Source organism: Rhincodon typus, chromosome 41 (assembly GCF_021869965.1).
Source record: "Rhincodon typus isolate 14 chromosome 41, sRhiTyp1.1, whole genome shotgun sequence".
In the NCBI taxonomy this organism is placed as follows: Eukaryota; Metazoa; Chordata; class Chondrichthyes; order Orectolobiformes; family Rhincodontidae; genus Rhincodon; species Rhincodon typus.
This window is the reverse complement of record NC_063372.1, coordinates 12,119,606-12,127,282: the sequence shown is the minus strand read 5'-3', so window position 1 is coordinate 12,127,282 and position 7,677 is coordinate 12,119,606.

Below are 7,677 nucleotides of genomic sequence, written 5' to 3'. Positions count from 1 at the left end.
CCTATCTCCGTCACCTCCTCCAGCTCCTACACCCCCTCCCTATCTCCATCACCTCCTCCAGCCCCCTACACCCCCTCCCTATCTCCGTCACCCCCTCCTTTGGCAGTTTTTAATTGGTTCACGGGATGAGGGCGTCGCTGACTGGGACCCAGCATTTATTGCCCCATCCCTAATTGCCCAAGGAGGGGCAGTTCAGAGTCGACCCCATTGCTGTGTGGGCCTGGAGTCACGTGCAGGCCCGGAGCGGGTGAGGACGGCAGTTTCCTTCCCTCAAGGACATGTGTGAACCGGATGGGGTTTTCCGACCATCGAAGCTGGATTCCCACTCAATGGCGCGCTCTCAATCCCAGATATTTTACTGAATTTAAATTCCACTGTATGCCGCTGTGGGAGTCGGACCTGGGTCCCCCTCGTCTCTGGGGTCACAGGGTGATTAGCAATACCTCCAAAATGTCGCCTCGCCATTGCTGCCCTGGGGGGCCTGCTCTGTGGGATGCCCCTCACTAAAGCCTTCTCTGCACCCCCCTGTCCTCCTTCCATTCGTTCCTTAAAGCCATCTTCGCTGGTTGCATTTGTATTGGTGATTAGCTCTGGTTATAATTCCCTGATCCCTTCACGGCCTCTTATCAAGGCATGTTGTTCTTGTAGTGATGGGGTCGGGGCAGCGACTGTGGCCAACATCTGGGGTAGGGTTACCGTCTCCAACAAGGGAGAGAGACTAACCATCCCACACCCACCCCCCTTGACGTTCAATGGCGTTACCATCACTGAGTCCCAACCCCCTCCCCAATCCCGTACCCCACTATCAACATCCTGGGGGTTACCCATTGAGCAGAAACTGAACCGGGACCCCCAGCCCCATATCAATCCCGTGGCTACAAGGAGCGAGTCAGAAGCTGGGAATCCTGCAGCGAGTAACCTCCCCTCCTGACTCCCCCAGCCCCCCCCCAAAGCCTGTCCCCCCCCCGACCATCGACAAGGAACAAGTCAGGAGTGTGAGGGTGGGGGGGGGGTGGGGATCACCCCCCCACTCGCCTGAATGGGGCACGGCTCCGACAACACTTGAGAAGATCCAACACCGTCAGGAGGGGGACAGATCAGCACCCCCCCCCCCCCCTGCCCTCCCTCCCTGCTCACCCCCTCCCCTGCCTTCCATATTTCCTCTCCCCACTTCCCCCCCAACATCCAGGACAAAGCAGCCCCCGCATGATTGGCACCACATCCACAAACATCCCACTCCCTCCACCACCGACGCACGGCCGCAGCAGTGTGTACCGTCTACAAGATATGCTGCAGAAACTCACCAGAGATCCTCAGGCAGCACCTTCCAAACACCCCCCACCCCCACTTCCATCCAGAAGGACACAGGGCAGCAGATACATGGGAACACCATCCCCCCACCACAAGTTCCCCTCCGAGCCCCTCACGGTCCCGACTTGGAAATATATCACCGTTCCTTCACTGCCGCTGGGTCAGAATCCCTGGAATTCCCTCCCTGAGGGGGGTCAGAACCCACAGCAGGTGGGCTGCAGAGGTTCAAGGAGGCAGCTCACCACCCCCCCCCCACCTTCTCAATGAGGGGGGGCAACTAGGGACAGGGCAATAAATGCTGGGCCCAGCCAGTGATGCCCACGCATCAATCTGAAGCAATCTCTGTCCAATTGCAGTGTTGTATAGTGGGAGGATTAACGCAGTCCAAAGGTGTGAGCATGTGTTACACTAGGTGTCCTTTATTTGAGTATATGTTGGTGAGCCAGAGGACAGAGCAGCATCTCTCCTCTTCCATTGCTTTATACCATCAACATACAAATACAATTACACTGGATACATTCACAACGCGATTTATACAACATCTCTCTGTGGTCTTGAGTCCACTCTCACCTTTGGTTAGACCATACAGACAGGGAGAGCTGGTTAAAACCATACAAGGCACTGATCAGACCCCAGCTGGAATATCTGCAATGGTTTAGGGGCCCCGTATCCAAGCAGAGATAGACCGGGGTTGGCGGTAGCCTGGAGAGGGTTCGCTCCGGGAAGGAGGGACTGCCTTATGAGGGAGAGATTGTGTGGGTGGGAGCCTGTGCTCATCGGGGTTTAGAGGAATGAGAGGTGACCTTGTTGAAATGTACGAGACTCACAAGAGGACATGGCAGGGGGAGATGTGGAGAGGTTGTTCCGCGCAACCCCCCCCCCTCCACCTTGTGGGAGAGACTAGGACCAGGGGGTGTCATCTCGGAGTAAGGGCACACGCTTCCAAATTCCACAGTGGCAGTGGTCCCCTGTGGTGTTAATGGACAGATGTTTAGACTGGGAGAGATAGTAGGAACTGCAGATGCTGGAGACTCCGAGACAACAAGGTGCAGAGCTGGATGAACACAGCAGGCCAAGCAGCATCATAGGAGCAGGAAGGCTGACGTTTCCAGCCTAGACCCTTCAGACTGTTTGGTTTACCTCAGCATAGGGAAATGATTCACTGATGTCAGTCTCAGAGAACCTTGGATTGAGTTGTCTTTTTTTTAATTAACCAGGGGCACCCAGATCCATCTGCACTTTGAATTTGCCTTACATTTAGATAATAATTTTCCCTTCTTGCGTGGACAGTGAAGAAGGTTATCTCAGAGTGCAAAGATCAGAAGGGCGGAGGACTGGCAGATGGAGTTTAATTTAGATCAATGTGAGGGTCTGCATTTTGGGAAAGGCAAACCAGGGCAGGACTTATACACTTAACGGTGAGGTCCTGGGGAGTGTCGCTGAACAGAGAGACCTTGGGGGGGAGCAGGTACATAGTTCCTTGAAAGTGGAGTGGCAGGTAGACAGGGCGGTGAAGAAGGTGTTTGGTACGCTTGCCTTTATGGGTCAGTGTGTTGAGTACAGGGAGTTGGGAGGGTCATGTTGGGGCTGTACAGGGCATTGGTTAGGGCCACTTTTGGAATACAGCGTTCGATTCTGGCCTCTCTGCTACAGGAAGGATGTTGTGCAACTTGAAAGGGTTCAGAAAGGATTTACAAGGATGTTGGAGGGTTTGAGCTACAGGGAGAGGCTGGGGCTATTTTCCCCGGAGTGTCGGAGGCTGAGGGGATGACCTTATAGAGGTTTATAAAATCATGAGGGGCATGGATAGGGTAAATAGACAAGGTCTTTTCCCCCCAGGGGGTGAGGGAGTCCAAAACTAGAGGGGCATAGGTTTAAGGTGAGAGGGGGAAAGAGACCTGAGGGGTAACTTTTTCACACAGAGGGTGGTGCGTGTGTGGAACGAGCTGCCAGAGGAAGTGGGTGGGGGCTGGTACAATTACAACATTTAGAGTCATAGAGTCATAGAGCTGTACAGCCCATCCATGCTGACCAGATATCCTAAATTAATCCAGACCATTTGCCAGCATTTGGCCCCATATCCCCTAAACCCTTCCTATCCATGTCCCCATCCAGATGCATTCTAAATGTTGCAATTATACCAGCCTCTACCACTTCCTCTGGCAGCTCGTTCCATACACACACCACCCTCTGTGTGAAAAATTTACCCCTCGTGTCTTTTTTGAATCTTTCCCCTCACACCTGAAAAATATGCCCCTAGTCTTCAAATGCCCCATCCTAGGGAAAAAAACAACTATCATTAACCCTATCTATACACCTCATTATTTCGATCAGGTCGCCTCTCAACCTCCTACACTCCAATGAAAAGAGTTCCGGCCTTTCTTTATAACACAAACCCTCCGAACCCGCCAACATCCTGGTAAATCTCTCCCAAAACCTCTCCAGTTTAATGGTATCCTTCCTATAACTGGGTGACCAGAACCTATCCAGGTCCATTTGTAAGTGTCTTGTATCTTCATCGAGACTACTGTAAATCAGTTTACCCCTCTCCAGCCTGCCATTGCCCAGAGGTGGTAATGTCCAGGTGTTTCTGTGTGAGCTCCTGCTACTCTTAACTCGTCCCTCAGTCTCGTTCCCAGTTGACCTCAAAAGTTGCCCCATTGATATCCGTCTATTGACCACCTAAGGAGCAGAACATTCAAGTGGATACTTCTCATCAGCTGCTCCCGTGTACGAATAGAGATTTGGCTGGCAATAGGTCACTGAATGGTCTGTGGGGAGTTGTGCAGTTTTCGATGGCACACGCCTCCCACCTGACACCTCGCACACGATTGGCTCCCAGGTCACCCGACAGTTCAGAGTGGTGGGGGGGGGGGGGGGGTGTAGGGGTGGGGATGGGGTAACGAATGTTCAGTTCAGAGCTCCGTAAGCAGAGATGTCCCTTTTCTGCACAGGTGAGCCTCCGAAGGAGCCAGGTTATCACCCGTCTTCACTCGCTGTCTGCTGTGTTGGTGCAGTCAGCAGCGGAGACCTCTATACATGGGAGCCAGAAACCCTGCGCCTCCTGCAAACCACTGGAAACAGCCGGGGAAGGAATGCTCATGGAGGAAGGGATCTGAGAATCCAAAACGACTGCCTTCGTGGACAGGAACCATTGAAATGCCTTCACGGTCTTCCCCTCCATCCCTAACACCCAGGTTTTCTTTTTTTCCCTTCATTCATTCAGGATGAGGTGGTTGCTGGCCAGGCAGCATTTATTGCCCATCCTTAATTGCCCAGAGGGCATTTGAGAGTCAACCACATTGTTGTGTGGGTCTGGAGTCACACGTAGGCCAGACCTGGTAAGGATGGCAGTTTCCTTCCCTAAAGGACATTAGTGAGCCAGATGGGTTCTTTGTGTCTATTTATCTGTGTGTGTGTGAGAGAGAGTGAGAGAGACCGTGTGTGTGTGTAAGTGAGAGAGTGTGTATATGTGTGTGTGTGAGAGAGAGAGAGTGAGAGAGAGAATGTGTGTGTGTGTGTGAGAGAGAGAGAGAATGAGAGAGTGTGTGTGCGAGAGAGAGTATGTGTGTGAGAGAGTGTGTGTGTGTGAGAGTGAGAGAGTGTGTGTGTGTGTGTGTGTGTGTGTGTGTGTGAGCGAGCGAGTGATAGACCGTGTGTGAGTGAGAGAGTGTGTATATGTGTGTGTGTGTGTGTGCGTGCGCTCGTGCAGAGGGGGTGTTTATAAGCGGGTAGAGTTTTAACTAGTGACGGTGTAGGCCAACAGTTCAGAATAGCTTAACCTTAGCAATCTGTAATAAATCCTGGTTCTCGTTAAGAAACCCGCTCTACACTTTGACTCAGCCTGGGCCTGAATGATAGGTCAGTTTGGGGGAATTTGGTGCAATTTTACAAAGTCTTTCACTCTTGTGATGAGTCGAGGAATAGGTTTACCACACGTTCCTCGAGCGAGGGGAGGTGTTGGAGTAATATCTGAGGGTAATCGGCCAACACATCTACGTCCAGGCGATTTCCCATGGTGGTCCGGGGCCCCACTTCCTTTGTCCTGCCTGTGCCCCCTGCTCCCTGCCCCCTGGCAGGTATATGCTCACCCCCCTCACAGCACCAGCCTCGCATTGTACTGGAGACAAGCGACAGCGAAGGCTTTATCCATTAAAGGCCAGAAAGACGTAGGCCATTCAGCCCATTGACTCCGGTAGCGTGGAAGGCAGGAAACGAGGGGAACGAGGGAGAGCGAGGGGGTGGGGGGGAGACAGGGGGAATGAGGAAGATGGGGAGCGTGAGGGAGACGCGGAAGAGAGTGTGGGAGACTGGAGGAGAGTGAGGGAGATGGAGTGGTCAGTGATTTATTGTCTTGATCTCCCATCACCCCCAGCCCCTCCACAGGATCCCCAACACCTCTGGGGATGGCAGTAGCTGCCCCCTGTCCCCACAAAACCCAGGAGGGTGGGGAGGAACTGTCCCCTCTCACGGCCTGTACCTCCATGTGTGTGAGAGATGGAGAGGGGGAGAAAAGGAGGACAGGGAGAGAGAGGAAAGAGAAAGACAGAGATAAAGGTTGGGCGTGTGAAAGAGGAGGGATAGAAAGAGAAAGGGAGTAAAAGGTGGTGGAGGGAGAGACAGAGGAAGAGACCGAGAGACAGACTGAGACATAAAGAGAGAGATAGACAGAGAAACAGACAGAGAGAGAGAGGGAGAGACAGAGAGTGAGGGAGATGGAGAAACAGAGATGGGAAGGTGGACAGACAGAGAGATGAAGAGACAGAGATAAAGAGAGACAGACAGAAAGAGAGAGACAGTCAGAGAGAGAAAGACAGAGAGATCGGTAGATGGAGAGATGGAGAGACAGAGAGAAAGAGATGGACAGACAGAGAGAGAGCGAGACAGAGACAGGGATAAAGGAAGAGACAGACACATATATGAGAGAGAGACAGAGAAAGAGGCAAAGAGGGAGAGAGACAGAGATATATATGAGAGGGACACAGAGAGAGAGAGAAACAGACAGACAGACATAGAGAGAGAGAGAGCGAGACAGATAGAGAAACAGAATGAGAGAGAGGGAGAGAGACAGTGAGAGAGAGACACACACAGAGAGAAAGACAGAGAGACAGAGATGGAGACAGAGATTGAGAGAAAGAGAAAGACAGATAGAGAGAGGCAGAGTGATAAGAGAGATAGAGACAGAGTGAGAGAGACAGAGATGTCTACAAGAGAGATAGAGAGAGAAAGATAGAGACTGATAGAGAGAGAGAGATAGATACAGATAAAGAGAGAGATAGATCGACAGATAGATATAGAGACAGAGAGAGAGAGACAAAGAGGGAGAGAGACAGATATATATGAGAGAGGGACACAGAGAGAGAGAGGCAGACAGACATAGAGAGAGAGGGAGACAGATAGAGAAACAGAGTGAGAGAGAGGGAGAAACAGACAGCAAGAGAGAGACACACAGAGAGAGAAAGACAGATTGAGAGAGAGAGAAAGACAGAGACAGGCAGAAAGATAAGAGAGATAGAGACAGAGCGAGAGAGACAGAGATATCTATAAGAGAGTTAGAGAGAGAAAGATAGAGACAGATAGAGAGAGAGAGAGATTAAGGTAGAGATAAAGAGAGAGATAGATAGACAGATAGAGATAGAGATAGAGAGAGAGATAGAGAAACAGAGTGAGAGAGAGAGAGACAGAGAGATTGCCTGTCCCTCGGGGATCCCCCCAGCCCTGATCACAAACAGCCCCTGAATGTGGGCCTTTGGGGTGTGATTGAGATTTCTGTCGGAGCTGGAGAATGATGTAAGGTAGTGAATAAACTCCCTCAGCAAGCTTGCTGCGTAGGACAGACCAGCCTGCTGCAGCTTGGAGCTGAGCCCTGCAGGGTGAATATAAAATATTACCAAGAATAATCAGAGTAATAGAGAAGATTTTTTGCTGAGGTTTACACCCAGATGCTGCAATTATTAAACTCCAGGCTCTGGCTGGATGCCAGGAGCTGTGCTTTCAAGTTTCAGAACCGAGTTAGCAACAGCACATAGTCCAGCGAAATGTACAGGTCCAGAGGTGCACGCTGTTCTGCCCATCTGTTTCCTACTAGCTCCTCGCAATGTGAATCCACTGGGCACCCCATTATCGACATCCTGGGGATACCGTTTCCAACCAGAGAAAGAATCTAACCATCACCGCCCCTCCCTTGACATTCAACGGCGTTACCATCACTGAATCCCACCACCACCCACTATCAACTTCCTGGGGGTTACCCATTGAGCAGAAACTGAACCGGGACCCCCAGCCCCATATCAATCCTGTGGCTACAAGGAGCAGGTCAGAGGCTGGGAATCCTGCAGCAAGTAACTCCCGTCCTGACTCCACCCC